Source organism: Psammomys obesus, unplaced genomic scaffold, assembly GCF_907164565.1.
Source record: "Psammomys obesus unplaced genomic scaffold, mPsaObe1.curated_primary_1811, whole genome shotgun sequence".
In the NCBI taxonomy this organism is placed as follows: Eukaryota; Metazoa; Chordata; class Mammalia; order Rodentia; family Muridae; genus Psammomys; species Psammomys obesus.
Genome location: NW_026596040.1, coordinates 18,370,365 through 18,390,679, shown reverse-complemented (window position 1 = coordinate 18,390,679; position 20,315 = coordinate 18,370,365). Strand labels below are relative to the sequence as shown.

The 20,315-nt window shown below is 43.2% G+C and overlaps 1 protein-coding gene across 1 annotated transcript in view; it reads right to left on the bottom strand.

The window, feature by feature from the left end:
* Positions 1–19,982, bottom strand: part of Megf10 (multiple EGF like domains 10) — a 151,551-nt gene extending 131,569 nt beyond the window's left edge. Inside the window, exon 1 of the mRNA XM_055622807.1 lies at positions 19,913–19,982. The gene's annotated coding sequence lies outside the window, so the exon portion shown is untranslated. The remainder of the gene's footprint in view (positions 1–19,912) is intronic.
* Positions 19,983–20,315: the final 333 nt, after the last annotated feature.

Sequence of the window (20,315 nt, the reverse complement as noted above, 5' to 3'; positions counted from 1 at the left end):
TCTGGGTTAAAAAAAAAGCCTTTGGGTTTCACATCTTCCTCAGCCATAGCCGTCAGTGATGCCAGGATTACACCAAACACTGCTCTTTGTGTCTAGAAGGCTGACCACAAGTGTTGCTGGCCAGGGCTCCCACAGAACAGTTGTTATTTATAATACCTATACAGAAAAAGGAGCTTAAAAAATAAGTCACCCTGCACTTTCCAACAAAGCAGGGCACAGCTGTAGCGGGGAGTCAGAACAACTGCTCTATGAAGACACAGCAAGACTCTGTCTTTCTGCAGGTCTGCTCAGGTCATGGCATGTGGCACGGATTAGGGAGTCCTGAGCCCTAATACCCAGTGAGACCAGCCTGAGGTTTGCAGATGGCATCCTGGAACTGGGGCTCTGTGCCATCACCTGGTGTTTGCATTTCAGGGTCTCTTTGGGGTGGGAGGGAATAGAAGCCGAGATCGAGCTTAAAAAATATTTTAAAGTCAACCATTTGTTCTGTTTTGTTTTATTTTTATTGAGGAAACACTATACTAGTTCAGCAAGGAGAAAACACGGTTCATATTTACACATTTTTCTCCAGAGCCATCATGGTGTAGTGGAAAAAATGGCATGTAGTGTGGGCTGGAGGTTTGCATTTGGTCTGCACTCAGTTCATTATTGAGGCTCAAAGAACCATTTTGACAGGAAAGGGTTCTGCAGACAAGCTTAGTCTGTAGCCTAATCAGGAGGCAGAATAAGAAAAGAGCCCCTGAAAAGTAGCCACACGGGCATAGAAGGAAGAGCTGCTCACCAAGTCACATGTTTGATGCCCTTCCATTTAGTGGTCGAGTTCCATCACCAGACCAAGGTCCCATTTGGGTAAAGTTAGGCTCAGCTCCAGGCAGCCAACTGGAGCCCTCAATGCTCCATCCCTGTAGCCCATTAGCTGCACCCCATTGTCCAGATGGTGCCAGGATCTCCCAGGCAAGTTCAAGAAGTCAGAGGGCATCTTCTTGATCTTCTTGTCATTGAAACATTGCAGAGGAATGCCAGGCACTTTATACCAAATATAGGGCAGAGCTAGAGCTCAAGACCAACTCTTTGTGCTCCTAGCGGAACACACAAAGAATTGTGCCACTCTGGTCAAGCAGATGAGCAGTAGATGAAACATGTGTTTCCCTTACTGAGGAAGCATTTTCTAGTTTCATTTAAGGTCATGCCAAAGTACAGCAAGACCAGCATGTTAGTGGACCAGTGGCCTAAGCCTTGAGACCTGCAACTGGAGCTTAGTGCTCTCACTGTACAAAGATTAGAATGCCGAAATATCACCTCCAACTGATGCCATTCCAAAGTGGCAGCCATGCTCGCGTGTCCCACTGGCATCAACAAACTGAGTTGATTCTGTTACCCACAACCTGGCCTAAAGTCTATTTAAGATAAAAACTTGCACTGAGTCAATGAAATGCAAATGTGCTAACGGGAAGTCACTCCTACACACCTTGCTTAACCTGGCCTTCTTCTCCTTAGTTCTCTGTTGACCTTCAACTGTGAATCTAAGAATCGTGTTACCCAGTGGCAAGCATCTTCACTCTCTATCACAGGTGAGCTGCCAACAACTTCTGGGTCCAAATAAATGTGTGGTGTAGCCACTGTGCCTGGCTCTTTCATCTTTGGCACAATGACTGGTTCCAGACAGCTAAGCCCAGTCACCGTATTCTATCAGGGAAATCACATCATGGATGAACACAGTCTCCCAACATATCCCCAGAGTTTCCCTCTAGTGGAGCCTGTACATGTGATAGGTCCAGTACCTACACAGACTTTGGGAAGCTGCTTGTGTTTAAAGAACTGGTCCTTAGAACTAACTTATCTCAAAAGTTACCCAGTTCTCTCAGCCCTTTCTTTACTCACTAGCATTTTGTTTTGCCAACTACAAGCAAGACTTGGTTGTCATCCTTCTCCAGAGTGGCGTATTTTATCATTAAAAGAAACAGAGAAGGCATGGTTAGCCATTAGCCCGTAGAAGCACCAAAGTCTCCTTTATTGCCAATGGATGAATGCATACTCCATGATTGCCTTAATTTGGTGGCCTTAAATGGTGGCCTCATTTTTATAAGCAATACAACCTGGCCAACAAACAAACAAATTAAAAGTTCCTCCAAATTGTCCAGCTTGGCAGGCCATTTCTTAGGTTGAGCCCAAAAAAAAAATCCTCCTTAGCTAGAGAAAGTCACCATCTCTGCCTGTCCTCTCTGAAATATTCAGAAAAGTCACAGCCCCGTTCTTTAGACATACTTGCTTGAAATTCTAAAGGCAAAAGCGGATGATCACCTTCCAGAGCCTCAACCAAAGACAATTGTGCTGGGAGGGGACAATGGGATTTAGAAGGTTAGCCACTGGAATGACACTATCATAAAAATTAAACTGCACAGCAGCATTGAGCTGCAAGAGAGGCCCTTTGAACAACCCTCAAGAACCGCACAAACAATACTACAAAGCACCATTTACATACAGCCTGGAAAGAATGCCAAAGACTTTTCTTCCCCAGCCCAAGCCTGACAGAGCTCGGCATCACATGCCTTTTGTTTTGGTTTTGTTGTTTTTTTAATGGCAGGAGAAAAGTGCCTTTGCTCCAGGTTAGTCTTCCCTGAAATAAAAGGCGACCATCTGGCTCATCTAGACCGAGGAACTCCCTGAACTTGCATCCATGGCTAAGCAACAACGTAGGTGTCAATCTTCCAGGAGGATGGTGCCTTCTTCCCACCTTGAGAAGTTCCCTGTGCCTGCTGCCACATAAAAAGCTGCCTCCTGGGCTGCCTGTCCTTGCTCACTGTCTCACCACAGGCTCCATCCCATGAAAGCATGACTAGGAAGCCAATTATTCAAACTTCCAGGCTCCTTCCTCATCTGCTACCTATTGACAATGGTCCTTATTAGCGGAGGCACAAAAGCGCTGGGACAGTTTAAAAATCAGCGACACAACCTTTTCTCTCACCGGTGTGTGCCAGGAGGTGAGTCAGGATTAACCATTTCAATGAGTGTTAAGACTATGGGTATGCTCAGATTTCCATCTTGTTCATGTGTTTCCATAATTCCAAATACTCTTAAAATCTTAGCATTTAACATTTTCTGCTTGTGCTGGTTTGCTGGGGCTGCCTCAAGAAAATATCACAGAACTGGGCAGCTTAAACTCAAGACATTTGTCTCTCAGGATTGAGGGGACAGGCTGCTGAAGGTAAAGATGACAGTCAGCTTTGTCTCAAGCAAGAGTCCTCATCCTGGCTTGTAGGTGACTGCATTATCACTATGTCCTCTTAAGGCACACTGAGAGGGTTTGAATCGCTCCTCCGCCGTTTTTCTTTCATTAGCATTTCTTTATTTCGTACGTTCATACTTAATACACTTATAATTATAGACCAGCTATAAAAGCAGAACCAGGATACGGAATACTCAGAGCACTCAGAACCAGACACATCCAAAAATGCAAAGATGGCTGGCACACACTTACCGGCCTCAGCATTCAATTCTGCCTTTTGTTTGGATTACACAGAATCACTAGTCCGTTTCCACAAAAATAAATACCTCAGCCATAGTTCAAGATCTTCACCATAAATGCAGACAGTGCACACCTGAAAAGGGTTGATAACAATATGTTTACATGGGACGGTTACACCTGTATCTAAACCAAACTAGTTGCTTTCTCAGTGAGTGTGCACCCCAATCTGGCCTGTCGTTTTGAAGGTCTGTGCACATGCAGGAACAAAGTTTTTGTACAAGTTTGTACATTTAAAACAATAACAACAACAAATCCTTGTGGGGTGCCCGAGTATGGTGGACACGCCTTTAATCCCAGCACTTGGGAGGCACGCACAGATGGATCTCAGTGAATCTGCAGCCATCCTGGTCTACAGAGCAAATTCCAGGCCAGCCGGGGCTACATAGTTTCAAAAATCAAGAATCCACAGGCCTGACTTTAAATAATTATCTGTGCAGAATGGCATATCACCTGGCTGGAGACACATTTGGGAGACATTCAATAGGCACAGACGTGATGACGGGTTTGTCTGGAAAACTGCAGTGACTTACTTGGCAGTGCTATGTAGGGCCTGGTTGATGCTGGTCATCGGAGTGTGAGTTCTACCAGGATGCTCTGCTCATGGCCAGATGTCCTTGCTGTCTCCTGAGCCAGGTGAAGTGCCCTCGTCAACCTGCCTAGAATGTGGAGAAGGGCCTCCACATTCTTTGTCAGATTCAGTAAGTGCAGCCAGCCTGAGGCTGCGCCCTCCTCTGATTGCCCACACTGTCTTTATACTTCCTAGTGAACTGCCCAAGGGAAGATTTGGTCTGTTCTAGACTGAATGACACCTTCTTTCCCAAATTCTCTGTTCTGTTCCAGTTTCTGAAGCAGATGGTCCAACCTCAGAGCAAGAACAGACATCTTGAGTCACCCTGCTGAGTCAGCAATAACCTCAAACACTGTCTCATGACCCTGTGAGCATTCTGTGACTACAGTGCAGGGGCCCATGTGTCTTGAGGATACAAGTATCCAACGCCGAGCCTCTCCTACTTTTGTCTGTACCTGGAACCTGCCGTATCATCATCATCTGAGAAGTGTGGATCTCTTCTTCACCAAGGACTGGTCATCATTGAGGTCAAGAACCCACAAGCTCTGATCAACACCCAGGATCATTTCTTCGTCGTGTTGAAAATGTATGATCAGGGTCAGGCAGCTTAAGGATCACTCTCTAGCTGCATCCCTTTCCAAGTTCTCTACCTAGGGACTAGAGGATGATTAGTCTCCTCAGTAGTGACTGTCAAGTCTATGTATGATCTCGTCCTCTCACTCCTGAACACCCTCCCAAGAATTCTCTGCAAACACATGTACATGTGTGTGGAGGCCAAAGGTCAGAAACTACCCTCCTTTCTTTTGAGACAGCACTTCCTGGAAGTCACAAATAGGCTAGGCTGGCTGGCCAATGAGCCACTGGGGATCCACTTGTCTCTGCCTTCTTTGGTACAGTTGTTGTATGTGTCATACTCTTTCGCTGGGTTCTGTTGTAAGTGCCTTATCTTTCACTGGTTTTTGTGGATTGACCTCAGGTTCTCATGTTTGTAGGGAAGCACTTTACAGACTGTGAACCATCTCCTCAGCCCCTCATGTCTCCACCTTCTTATTGGCACAGCAGCCTTATTAAATTGGGGGTCCACCCGTGTTCCTCTATTCAACTTTCAGCCAACTTAAAATAGGCCTTATTTCCAAGAAGAAGGCCTATGGAAGTTAGGAATTTAATGTAAAATTGGTGGTGAGGCAAAGGTACTACTCAGCTCATAGCACCATACTTAACTATTTCAAGACAGAAAGGAAGGTACCATGGACTGTGTATGTCCTGGGAATGTACATCCTAAAATCAATTCATGCCTGAGAAAGAAAGGCCTTCAGAGTTTATAAGATTATAAGCTCCAAGTTTCCTTCTAGATTCTGGGATACCTGTCTACTCACCCCTATTCATAGAAAGGGAAAGAGGTACAGAAATCTGCAGTGGCTTGTGATACTTGTGATGGGGGGAAACAAAGACATTGAATTCTAGCTGTGACTGTCTCAGGAGGGAGACTGCAAGGGTCAGGCCTGCGGCACAGGCGATACTACCAGACTCTGAGCACTGAAGGCTGCACCTCTCGGCCAGGATGTAACACACAGACTCTTCACGCAGAGTGAAGAGGGGCATTATCTGAAAGTTTCTTCCCAAGCCAAGATCTAGATGGCAGTTTGTTAATAAAGACTCTGCTGTTTGCCGGAGTTGCAAAACCCTGAGTTTGCATGCTAATTAACTCAACAAGTTCATACCCAATACAGTATGGCATATGAAAGAGAGCTTAGGCCTGAGATCCTTACATAAGGATTGAGGAATAGGCTGAATGAAAAACAGAAGTGACCCAGACAAATCCCTGAATAGGAACCAAATAGATACTGACAAACAAATAAAGCAAAGTTACTGAGCATTTGCTGGACAGCAGTGCCAAGTTCTGTCTATTTAGTATCTCAATTAATCCACCATAAAAGCTCTGTCAGGGAAATAAAATCATTATTCCCCCACTTAAGAGATAAAAGAACTTAGACACTGGAGAACTGACTTAAAGCATAAATATCTAATAAATGATGGAATGTGCCAGGATCCAAATCCAGGAAGCCGTTTCTGAGTTTACATGCTAAACCATATTATAGCAACCCAAGCCTCAAGCCTTTAACTACACTTGTATGCTAGATGCAGCAATCAGCCCTCACAATGTTTGTTAGAATGTAAATCCTCCAGTGAATGAACTTATCTTAGTCATTTCCCTATCCCTAGCATTGACAATTACATGCAAGGTAATAGATGCTTAATAAAACGTACGTGGCTGGGGACACAGCTTAGTCATTAAAGTGCTTATGTTGCAAGGAGAAGGACCTGAGCTTGATCCCAAAACCCATGAAAAGAAAAGGCCAGGCATGGTGGCAGATGCTTAGTGTGAGAGATCTCTGCAAACACCATGGCCAGCAGAGTGTCAATCAACGTAGGCAAGAAGGAAATCCGGTTCAACACGATTGATTCAGTAGCTAGTGTTGGTTCAAACTTCAAGAGTCTGACATGGGCAGTTGATTTTCGTCATATTTAAGTCCAGTATAATTTGGGGAAATTTTTCTTGATGTAACCCAACCCCATGTGCACAATGAGGCATAATTACATCAAAACTCTTCTCAAAGTGCATGTCACTTCTTCCATGAAGATGGGGTCTATAGATAGGCTACATGAGTTATCTTAAGGGCCTCAGGGAGAGTCTGGTGTGGTCTCAGTCACACAGATAGGGAAGGTGTCATCTGGGCTATCAGCCACATCTAGTCCTGGCTGTGGGAGCCCATACAGATAGCACAGAGGTCAAGTTCCAGGCCAGTGAAAGACATCTCTCAATAAAAGGTGTATGGAACCTGAGGAACAACACTGGATATTGTCCAGTGGCCTCCACACACATGCACCAACACATAAAACACGCACAGACACACACCCCCTTCACTTAAAAATCATTTAAGTTATTTATAAACTTGTTTGTATAAGCTTGATGAAAACATTGCAGTAGTCTCCTTATTGCTGCCCCTTGCTTTGTTTTACACCCCTATTATCAACAATAAACCTTCATAATCTAGTGAGCTTAAACATTAGTAGCAGCTTCTAAAACTTCCATCCTTGTCTCCAACACTTCCGCCCTTATTTCTCAATGCTTGATCATAGAAACACTTCACACTGTGCTGGCCTCTGCCTGCTCTGCCCTCACCTGTCCTTTTCCCCCACACCCCTAAACACACTCATGTACATTTCTACAAGCTGAAATTCTCTCTTCCTTCACCCTATGGCATAAAATTCACCTATCTTTCAAAGTTCAACCTCTTCCAAAAAGCCTTGTGTAGTCACCCAAATTCAGGGGTCTGAGGTAGGTTTAGTTGCAGCCTGTGACCTGTTGCCTCATCCTCTCTCATATTCATAAGTATGCTGCAGTGTCTTTTCATCTTTGGCCTTCTTCCCAGAAAGCAGGAAAGCCTTAGCTCACAGCAGACACAAAGTGAGCACAGACTGCTCCATTTGTGCATATAGATACACCTTACCCAAACAAAAATCATCTGAATATTCCAAAGGGTGAAAAAAAAAGTTAAGGTGAAGTTCACATAACCTAAAATCCATCGTTTTAGTCATGTTATCCAAACACCATCATTATAACTATCCACTTCCAGAGAGTTCCCCTCACTTCAATACGACACCAAATATCCATCAGTCTCTTCCATTATTCCCTTCCCAAGCCCAGCAAACCACCAGTCTACATTCTGAGAGTATTGGTTTTTCTCGTCTAGATTATTCATATAAAAGAAATAATATAGCAGGTAGACTTTTATGTATCTCTCTCTTTATGTAACATAGTCATCCATTTTAGGACAGGGCTGAGTGTCATTCCTTTTTGTGGCTGGATAATATTACAGCGCATATGTATATTGCCTCTCATCCTAAACTGATGGACATGTGGGTTATCTCTATCCATCAAAAAATGATTTGGACTGTTTTAAATAATGCTTCCATGAATATGTGTACACAAGATTTTCTTGCAGTGCCTGTTTTGAACTCACTGCTATCTTAGAAAAATAAGTTCAGATATCAGCAGCTTCGTCCCATCCTATAGTTAAGATAATGTTTTTTTTTTTTTGGCTTCTTTTTTTAAATTTTTTATTAATTACACTTTATTCATTTTGTATCCCCCCATAAGCTCCTCCCTCCTCCCCTCCCGATCCCACCCTCCCTCCCCTTTCTGCATGCATGACACTCCCCAAGTCCACTGATAGGGGAGGTTCTCCTCTCCTTTCTGATCTTAGTCTATCAGTTCTCATCAAAATTGGCTGCATTGTCCTCTACCGTGGCCTAAGATAATGTTTCTTTTAGCAAAATACTATAATTAAACATATATGCTCATTAGTAAATTTAACTATTTTTATACTCCAGAATATTTTAAAATCCTTTATAGCTTGCACTTACATCAGAGACTGCACATTTTAAATTCTATGCTAATTAGCAGAATCTGATTTAAGCCCTTGAATAAGCCACTCATTTGAAGCATAAGCAGAGCTAATTCCTGGGTGTACTCATTATTCCTCCGTGCTTTCACATGACCTGGTATTGAATCATGTTGAGAGTAGGTATAGGAAGCTTGCTATGTGCTTACCACTGCACCACAGGCAACTGAGTTACATACTAGTATCATGTCACCAGCAATGAACAGATCTCAGAGAGTTTGCCATTTGCTCAAGGTCATAACACTTTAGGAATAGAGACTGAATCTCAGACTACATTGTCATATTTCACACTGTAAATGACAAGGCCAGGAGCAGAGCAAGACCATCAAAATCTTGTCCTTCTATCCCACAACTGTGATCACATGTTTGCATAAATCAGTATTTAATCTTTAACATCAATGTTCAAAATGGAGAATACAAACTATGGTCTCTCACAGATGGCATGCTCATGTGCAAGCCAAGGCTTCAAACTCTCCTGTGGAAAATAAGTCACTCCTATTTTTTTCCAGTTGAATCTATCATCCTATATTAGAGTACAGAGTGGGGTGTCCCACAGATGCAATGACTCACTCTGGGCCAATCTAGATAGCTCCACACTGATAGATGGCAGGAAACAGAAGGACAGACTGCTGTGTGGCAGGAGGCACCAGCTGCTCTGCTACCCCTCCTCACCCACTAACATGGGGTAGTCTATTAGCTAAGACAGTTGAGACAGGCGAGGTAGAAACACACTTATCACTGTACTCTGCTGTAGAAAACAGTAGGGTACGTGTTCGTCTATGTGTGTGTGTGTGTGTGTGTGTGTGTGTGTGTGTGTGTGTGTGTGTGACAGAGAACAGTCATCTAATGAGTTAGAAAAACACCCATGATCTACATGGTCTTTTCCTACTTTTTCATGGAAGAATAGTATGAATTGGAAGAAGGTAGAATGTGGGAATAGCCTACTGTTGAGACATCTTGAGTTTAGATTCTAAAAAAATGGAATTCTGCTAACCTCTCAGGGAGTGGATTTGCTTTCTAGACAAACATAATGTCTGGGTGAGCCCACTGTTTTTTACATTAGCTCTTCCTGCTATGTGAAGGTAACTTCTAGACAGTAAAATTTATCCTCCAGGTATAGCAAGATCTATATCATGAGGCAATTGGAATTCCCAGAGTTTACAATTTCTATTCGTTGTTAGGATTTAATTCCAAACACCATAAGTAGCTGCCGAACACTCCATACAAATGCACTCTCTAGAACCCATTACATCCAGCAAGGCTTGCCTCCTTCTGCTTCTCCCAGGTCTATATTCTTTGCCTAATTGAAAAGAAAACAAGAAGAAAGGCTCAAGAAGAATAGGGAAGTAAACACGGGGCTCTAGTTTTTAACTTCTCATCAACTTTAAAAAAGTGCACTGAAAAGGAAACACATCAAAATTTAACTGCTCAAGGATTTCTGGCAAGCCAAACACATCCATATAAAGCAGCACCTGCTTGAACCAAGCCCTCCGTGGACAGAATATAGATTCTGATAGAAAACTAAATCCCAACTCACATCCTATGCCTAGAACAGCATTAGAATTAAACATACCATTTGGGGCCTGGACAACAGCAAAATGAATAGTTAACATAATGGACAAATGAAAAAGACCACATATAACAAGCAACAACAGAGAGACAGCATGCAACTTCCCTATTGTCTTCAGACAACACTTCACCTTTATGTGATTTCAAGTATGGTACAGCAGTCTTCCCTCTGAGCACTGAGGAAAGAGCCTCTTTCTATCTCACACAAACAGAGCCGAAGATCTGGCCTAATGACAAGGAATTGAAAATTCACTTAAGCTAGAATTTAACATGATCACTTTGCCCGGTGAAATTTCCCCTTCACTCTTTCTGCTCTAAATGAATACATATCATTGGCAAAAACAGAGCCCCATTTAATAAAGGATAAACAAACTACAGGAGAGGGGAGAGTGGAAAGCTAATGAAAATAAATATACTTGCCTCTCCACAATCCACTCGTCTCTTCTTCTTTAATGGATTTGCAATGATAATCTATAATCAAGGTCCAAGTACAGACTTAATTAGGAGCCTTAAGTGACCTGAAGGAAGTCATATATTGCCCTCTCCTGGGTACCACTCTACTTAAGGCAAATGCTCTCAGCCAGGAAACCTCTTATTTCAGAGGAGAAAGGATTCCAACAGGCCCAGGGCACCAGCTTCCTGAACACTCCATACAAATGCTCTCTCTAGAACCCATTACAGCCAGCAAGGCTTTCCTCCTCCTGCTTCCCTCAGGTCAATAATCTTTGCCTAATTGAAAAGAAAAAAAAAAATTAAGAAAGACTCAAGAAGAATAGCTGCTCACAAATATGCACAGGAACTAGGGACAGAGTGTCCTTTTGAAAGAAACCCAGAGGCAAAGTCTGAATGAATGACATACTTTTCATAAAGGGAGTAACCAGGCTAAAAGAACAATGCTGTTGGAAAGTAAGTCTGCGACCTTTGCAAAGGATGTGACCTTGAGCTTGAATCTTCCTCTGACTCAAAGAATGTGTCCAGCTGTTGATCTCACAATTAGATCTTTACAGGAAGTTTATAACTCTTTCCATCCAGCACAGGGATTCTATTTGGGAGTTGGAAATGAGAGATGGTATCTAAAAAGCATCATAACTTCCTAAACATATCAATAACTTTCTGGTGGAGTTAATTATATTTTGAACTCAAAAAGTAACTCTCAAATGCAAGATCTCTATTCAAAATCAGATTTGGATAGGAACTATCAACATTTCAGATTCAGTAATGATTATTACCCACAAAATCTTTCTGAGACATTAGACTATAATTGAGAGGTTTGGAGAGCTAACAGTTGGGTTGGTGGTGGTGGTGGTGTGGTAAATGATAAACAATCCTGGGTTAGCCTGGAACTCACTGTGGAGCTGAAGATGACCTTCAAGTCCTGAGCCTCCTGACTCTACCTCTTGAATGCTGGGATTACAGGCATGTATCACCACGCCCCGTTTACATGTGATGACGAGGATTGAGCCCAGGTCTTTGTTAGTTCGAGGCAAGCCCTCTTTCGAACCCTAGCCCAGATATCTGTCCTTGATGAACCTGGTTGGAAGAAGCTAAGAAATATGTCTTTGCCTATCATGGAGGGAGATCTTTTAGGCTTATAAAAGAAGTAATAAAATTCTATAATCCAATAAGTCAGTGAGACAAGGGTAGAAAACAATGTCTTCTTGGTCAAGAACACACTGGAGTTCTAACAACTTTGTTTTCCCTGTGCTGTGTCTGTAGCATCAAGCAGCAGATGAATGAGTCTTCCCCAGAATTATGCTTTGCCTTCCCAAACCCTACCTCTGACACATTGCTGCAAGAAGTTTAACTTGGAAGGCCTTGACCTCCTTTCTTTGTCTCTCTGATTTAAGTGTGTCTACTTCCTTGGGGCTACCAAGCTCAATCCGACAGCCAGCCAGAGCCAAGTGGAACATCAGCCAACCCCCAAACAATGGGTGCCTTTTTCTGTCTGTCACATGAATAGTGTTGTGTTACAGCTATTGTTCCTCCAAGTAAGGAGGAAAGGAACGGCTACTCACAGACCAGCGATTTCTCATGAACCACTCCAGCCATCACCAAAATTAAAAATTAAGAAAAAAAAAAAAACATGCTATTTAAATGGGGCACTGTAACCCCAAACAAGAATTCTACTGCACCCTGAGACCGCTGACATCATCCTGCCTTGTTGAGAATGCACATCCCCAGGCCCAGCACACCTTCCAAATCGGAATCCAGAGACCCATTGGTATCTTCAGGTTGTTCTCAAGCCACAGAAGCTTAAGAACATGGGCTGAACAGGTGTTCAAAGCAGTGGCAACCTTACCAATAACATTTCGGCGTCAGTGTCAGGGATGAACTAGAGGCAAGGCAGATGCTGACTGACAGGGCTTCACACAGAATGCTGGGCCGAGGTTACAAACCTTAGTGCAGAAAGCAAAAGGCACAGAGATGAGGACACCAAAGAATATGGGAAAGGAGACAGGGATGCGGAAAACACTAATGGCTGTCCTCAAGATAATGGGAATTTTAGGGAAAGAAGTGTGGCAGGAAGAGCGGAAGGAGGGAGCTGGAGCAGCCCACAGAGTCTTCTTAGAGCATCGGAAGGAGACAGACCAGAACAGCTTCCAATGGCAGAATGACCCAAAGAAAATCACTGCCACCATCACCACCACCAGCAACAACAACAACACAAGCAAACAAGCATGCTAGGCTGAGGGTAGCTCAGAGGATGAATGACAGTCCTGAAGAACACATACATTGGGTTTGCCTTCCAGTCATATGCACACAGAATAATGTAAACATTTTAGTTTAGTTGTTTAGTTTGTGTCTAGCTTTGTATGGTTTCTCAGTGGGAATACATTTGCTTAACCCCTCAAAAATTTTTTACCAAGACTATCTTTAATATTTTGTTTTAAATATTAAAATATAAGCTGTTTCCACAATCGCAAAGCTTAAAAGTCAACTACTCAAAGCCTTTCACTGCATAGAGCGATAATCATTCTAGGTATGAATGTGTTCAGGCTGAGACAGTACCATCATGCGGCAAAATAATCTTTAAACAGGTCAAGAGTAAATCTGAATTCCGTCACGGATGACTCTAGAGAAAATGTAAGCCCTGGCCATCCCCTTCCTGTGAACTCCCTCAACGATGGATAGGTGCAAGCTTTCCAGTCATGCCTTCTGGTGAATGGAGAGGGAACTCTAAGTCAATTTTTATTTGAATCTCAGTAGGGTGCCCACATCTGGTCTCTATAACAAACTAATAGCAGTAAAATGTGAAGAGTTCCTTTAAAAGGCGGGTAGTGAGGTGAAGGGCAGACGGAATCCAGTCCTGTGGCTCCATAAATAGCTGCCATAAAAGTGATTCTCCTTTGAAACGGTTCATCACTGCTCCCACTGCCATGTGTTCGCTGGACCTACTGTCCTGCCCGAGCTGTCCCATCTATGCAAATCCTCTCTTAACAGAACATTCCCCACCAGAACACACCACTCTCTTCCTGGCCTGCACCTGGAACTACTCTCAGACCTGCCAAATTGACCCTGGACCCGACTACACCCAGCTTTACCTGGTTGGGTGCATATGTAGGCATTTTTTAATCTAGATTTTTTTAATGGTATTAGGTCTTTCTTGGCAACTGTAATGTTTGTTGTTGCCCACTGTACACCTAATAAATATATGATGGGGAAACCAATACAATTCATACCAATTAATTGTAAAAAAACAAACAGCAACAACAAAGTAGTGTGTTGTCATCAATTCCTCATTCAAAGTTAAGTTGTTTTTTTGTTTTTTGTTTTTTGTTTTTTTAAATCCAAACATGGTGGCACAATGCTAGGAAAGCTAAGGCAAAAGACCACTGATATTTTGTCTAGCCTGGGCTACATACTTAAACCTAGTCTCAGAACAAAACAATTACTTTTCAAATTTTATTTTTGAAGATTATTAGTGAGAAGTAGTAGTTTATTTTTCCCCCATTTTGGATGACAGATTTGTTTCCTGAATTTGAAACAGAGATGTTGTGATTCTATTTTGTTCCATAAAAAAAAAAAAAAAAAGACTTACATTCATGAATTTTGGTTTTATATTTCTATCAGCTTTTTTTTTTTTTTAAGGCTGAGGGCATAGAACTCAGTGGACAAATGCGTGCTTAGCCTGTCCAAGACCATGAGTTCAAGCCGGGTGTGGTGGGGCATGCCTTTAATCCCAGCACTCAGGGAGGAAGAAGCAGGTGAATCATTGTAGTTTGAGGCCAGCCTGGTCTACAAAGCAAATCCAGGACAGCCAAAGCTACACAGAGAAACAGGGAAACCCTGTCTCAGAAAAGAAAAGAAAACAAAGAAAAGAAAAAAAAGAAAAGAAAAGAAAAGAAAAGAAAAGAAAAGAAAAGAAAAAAAAGACTATGAGTTCAATTTCCAGGACCTCTAAAACATCTTTTCGTTTGTTTGAGACAAGCTCTCACTATGTAGCTCTAGCTGCCTTTGGAATTCACTATACAGACCAGGATGGTCTCAAACTCACAGTGATCTGCTTGTCTCTGCTTCCAGAGTGACGGGATGAAAGATGTGTGTCACCACACCCATCTCCAAGATGTGTTTTCAAAGATTTGTTTTTATTAATTATAATTTTGGAGTGTGAGGACAAGTAGTGGTACCTGGACCCAGCATGGGTGCTAGGAACCACATTAGGTCCTCTGCAAAAGCCATATGTGCTCTTTACCGCTGAACTGTCCGTCCAGCTCCCCAAACATCTTAAAAGAACAAACTGAGGGCTGAGGATGTGTTATGATTGGTAGAGTGCTTGCCTTCACGCAGGAGCTCTTGGGCTTAATTACCAGCACTGCGTAAACCAGGCATGGTGGCACATGCCTACAGTTCCGGCACCTGGAAGGCAGAGGCAGAAGAATCCAAAGTTCAAAGTTGTCTTTGGCTGCCTAACATGTTTGAGGTCAGTCTGAGCTACGTGAGACCCTGTCTCAAAATAATGAAACAAGAAAGTGAGTATTTAGAAGAACTGTTAGAGACCCAGTATAGGAGCTGCCACCTGCAGCTGTATTTTGGAGCTAGCCCATATTTACACAGCTCATCTGGGTTGGACATGACATTAATAACATAGTGCTTGGTCAGCCCTACAATGAGGCCTCCTTGCTCCAAAGATCTGATGGTTTTTACAGATGCTAATATCCTATACGTGCGCCTAGCAAGATGAGACGTTCCATACTGAAATTCTATTTCCCTCGTCTTACGGGGGTGAGAGGGGTTGATTTACTGCTCTCTGAGTTGGAAATTGAGGTGGTTAGAATGCTTTACATAGTTTCTTTATCTGGGAGAATAAATCATTAAAAACTAAATAGGAGAGAAATCAATAGACATTAATAGTGTTAACTACAGGATGCAGTGTTCCAGCCACGCTTCCAGACTGGCTCAAGGCACGGCATTTATCATCAAAGAGCAGCTTTCTGGCCACTGTGCCACAATGTGGCAGTTGTGCGCATGAAGTTCAATAAAATAAAACACCTCTGTATGGATATCGTGCTTTTCCATTCACAGCATGAGCAATCCTTTAAGCTGCCTAAATTAACCCTTCATACAAGATACGTTAAAAAGCAGTAAGAATGATTATAGTGAAAACTCAACTTCAGTGTTGAATGTGGATAAGAGATTAATAAAAAAAATTAGGGTTTTCAGATTTGGGGAACCGATGAATGAGTAAGTGAGGCAGTTCAGATACACAGAAAGTCCAGGTAAAACATCAGACATGTGTGTGTTAAGACAGGAAGAGACCATTTGGGGGAAAGAGTTGTAAAAAAGGAATCAATTGGACTCAATGAGTCTTACATCCAGTCTTAAAATAAAATAAGTTTGAAGAGTAAATCCTGGGTCTACATCCTTGAGAGCAGAGGAGCCCTCAGGTACCTATGCTCACTCATCGACTCTGCCAGGCCCCCTTCTGTGGACGGACTTCCCCCATGCCTGTTTTATGTGGAATTGCCATGAGCCAATAGTTCAGCTTTGCTGCAGCAGCATTCACTACCATTCACATAATTCATTCTTAGAAAGAAAAAAAAGCAAGTGGAAACAGGAAAAATAAAACTCTATTGGCAATTATAAGAAGTATTTTTTTCTCATTAAATTTCATGTGGGACAAAAGCGGAAGTTATTACGGATAACTTTGGCAGAGCTGTCCACAGAATCAGTTGTTAATTGACCTTGAATGGGCTAATTTTCGCTTATTTGAGGAGGAAATAATCAAAGCAGATGACGCTTAAGAAAGGAACGTTAAAGAAAGAGAAGCACGTCGGATGCTGTGTCTGGACAGCAACATAGAAGCTGAGGCTTTTTGGCCTTCTGTGGCCACCACCCCTCACATTACACAGCTCCAGCCTGTGTTTGAGACATGCTTTCAGGAATGTATCCTTGTGGGAAAGTCAGAACGACAGGACCGAACCAGTTACTATACATGTGACAAAGTGCCTTATGCTCTGAAAGGCATGGGGCGATGTTGGCTATTTTGATTGATATTGGCACCTCCACAACAGCATCAGGACGATGTTATTCACAAGCAAAACCATCCGAAAATATAATTGCATCTCTCTGTCATACGTAGCCCCTGCTGTGATGCTGAACATGTAGTACGAATTCAGAATTATGTGGTGCTTTGTAAGCCCACTTGGGAAAGTCTAAAGTGTCTTCTTTCCTACGACTGTCTATTAACTCCATAGGTCTTTTCTAGACAGTAGTAAATTCTTTATTGACTTCTCTACCACTCGTAGTAGATACATAGGAAATCATCAGCTACTGCTTATTCATTCATTCTTCCCCCAAGTTTGGGGGAGGGGCATTTATTTCATAACTTCTAATATTCCAGCCACTTGAGTAACGGACTCATCAACCTGCTGGGAATGCCATTCAGATAACAGTGTGGCCAGTGCTGTCTGGAGGCAGTCCACAGAGAAGAATGGCAACTCACGTGACGCACACTGCTCCCGAGACAAATAGAAAGTTCAGAGGGAACGTCTGATTTGAGGCTGTACCTTCGAATATAAGCGGATTGTGGGAAGCTACTTACACAGAAAAGAAGGCCACAGACATTTCCCACGGATAAGAACCATCTACACAGGGAGGCCCTGGAGAAAGGAAAGTGTGCCGTATTTGGGGGGACATAATGAGATCTTCAGGGACTGGAGGGCTGGGGATCAAGGATGCAGAGAACAGCACAGGTGGCCGTGCAAAAATGATCTCATGCAGGATGGGGACAAGGCTGACTGGGCTTTGTGAGAGGACCCAGTATTCCTCCAGCACTGACTTGAGAACTATGTTTTCAACAAGCCCCGAAAAGACGCCACCGAAGGGCTTCTAGTGGTCTGCTGAGGAGTTAAGCAAGGAGATCACATGATCAGATACGTGTTTTTTAAATCTCTCATTGGATCGGAGCAAAAATTCTGAGGAAGGCAAACCCACCGCTGTGAAACGAGCACGTGACACTGTTTGGCCTCCGAACCAACTGCGGGACTTGGTGGAGGTGCTCAACTTTACCCAAAACTTTCTGCCTCTGAATCAGGGAAGGGCCAAGGTTTACACACGGATGAACCATAACAACTGTTACTTGTTTAGGGGGAAAAATGATTGAGTGTTAGTAATTTCTCATGGTAAAAAAAAAAAAATCTAATATTTAAAAAAAAAAATTTTCTCCGTGCTTTGTTGTACCCCGAAGTCTGAAAGCAATTAATGAAATATGAGTGGATTTAATGCACCCTCCTTTTTATTTATCATTAGTTATCCTACAAAGATGTAAGTTCCGTCATTCACGCACCCCAAACAAATGCTAAAAATGGGAAGGGCGGGCCCAACACAGCTACCAGTGAAGTAAGGCAGCTAGTGTAAATGCTTTTAGGACCAGAAGGTACAGCCAAGCTCTTTCTCTACCCCCACCCGTGCGCCAAGCTCACATCGTGAAACCGATATCAAAAAAGAGAAGCAGCCTGTCTGAGGTCACACTGAATACTTCATTGAAATGCTCAGTGTATGTGCTTGTGTGTGTGTTTAGTCAGGTGCTGAGATTTGTAAAGTATTTGGGATTTGCTTTATACAGGGCTACTGTCACATGAAAATTCTGGCATACTTAGAGAAAAATCATAAAGCAACTACACATACTAATTTTGAAAATAAAACCAAAGGAATTGACACAAAAACCCATTGAAATACAATAGATGCTTCATAAAAGTTTGCCAAATGAATGATTGACCTACAAAAGGCACGATGCCAATGCAAAAGGTTTCTAAGGAAGTGCAGAGGTTATTTGCTTTCCACACCGTTTGGCATCCAATCATGAACCAGCATTTCAGAGCCCCGCCCTCCCACATACACCTTTTCCACTGAAAACACCCAGCAGAAACCAGAGAGCAGCCTATGAACTAAGCTGAGCAAACCGAGGCAGTGGTGGAGCCTGACAATGAGCTCAGTCTTCAAAGGCCAATAGGAGTGTTAACTAACTCTTGCTGATAACTAATGAAGGGGATAATCAAAGCAGCACAACCCTTAAAGTAGCTCCATAACACGATAATGGCTCCTCTGTGTGGGACTTGTTCGGGCTACCCATGCATTAACAGTTTTGGGTCTAGAGTAAGCACCATTATTTCACCTTGATTTTATAGACATACATATATATGGTAAGCCACACCAAACCACGCCATTGCAAAGCAGAAGAGCGGAACACTGAACCCAGATCACAAGACCCTAGGGGTTTACCAAAGAAATTCTTTGGCCTTGTAAACAAAACAAGAGTACCATGCAAACTGACTCCCTGGAGCATGCCAGTCAGGCTGATGGCATTTCTGGATGATGTCATGTAGCCTGGTCTTTTTACCCATAAGGAATGAAGGATTTTTATTTGAGAAAACCGTGTACAAAGTAAGACCTGGCATAAAGGATTACGGATGCCATTCTCTGCCTTGGCACAGCATGGCTATTATTACCCAAAAGCAGAAATAATGCCTCGTTCAGGCCAATAAAATTCCAGGCTTTCACTGTCCTTTTAAAAATGTGGGGGTTCGTGTGAGGTTATGTGTGAAAGAAGCAGCAAATAGGGTCTCCCATATTTTTTTTTTATTCAGTAGGGTCATTCAGGAAAATACTTCCAGAAGAAAAAAACAATAATAATAAGAGGCAAAATGTTTTCCTAAACCAAGTGCTAAAGTCCCAGAGTGAAAAGATTTAAAAGAAAAAGTCCCACAGAAATCCATTTTCTTTAAATAAGTAAGTGTGGCATTTAGAACTGTCCCTTTCAGCATTCCCCAAGGACCCCTATGGTTTGTTAACCTGTCTGTAACCCCAGCACCTCTAAAGGCAGGAAGACAGGCACCCCCAGCTGGCAATCACAAACTGAATATCAAGCACCACAGAAAGAAAAGTTTAGGAAACAAGTCAAGATCCCAGAGTAATCCTAAACAAACCTCAGAGGAAGACCAGGCCCAAGCTGTAGGCTGTTCCCCCAAATCTCCCTGCACCCACCAGTGCCACAACCTACGTGGAACACGCACAGGCAAAGCAACACAGAGGAGGAAAATAAACAAAATAACGGGCATCATGGAGAGATCTTTCCCGAAATTCCCTTCACAGTCCCAGATAACAAAAACAAACACAAATAAAGACAATAAAGCCCCTGGAAGCAAACTACCTACCGGTACAACCCATCCTTGTTCCGCCTCCATTACCAGGAGGTATCCTGGCCAAGGGTGCCTCTGGTCCCAAAGAGACTCCCGAAGCCACCAAGGCCAAAGGCTTTCAGAGTTGAGTTTGCTTAACTCTTACCCGGTCCTGAGATGCTTGCGGTTGGCAGCGCAACCTGTTTTCCCTTGGTCTTCAACCACTCCGGCCGAGATTCAAAATCTGTTCCCAACAGCCGCTGCTGACCTCCAAGCAGAACCCCGGGAGGAAACGACGTTTGCGGGTCTTGTTTAGGCTCTGGGGACGGGGACGCGGTGAAGAAGGCGAGTCCTGGAGCTCCAGTTTCGCACGGGGACGAGTCCCGCTGCAAACTTGAACAAGCTTTTCCCTGTCTGGCTAGAGATGCTGGAGGATGAAGGCAGTAACCCGAGCCGGGCTGGGATGCGAGCAGTTGCCGCCGCAGCAGCTGCTGCCTCCGGGACAGTGGCCGCTGGTGGGGGGTGAGAGGGGGTAGGGTGGTGTCTCTCGCTTGTGGTCCCTCCAAATC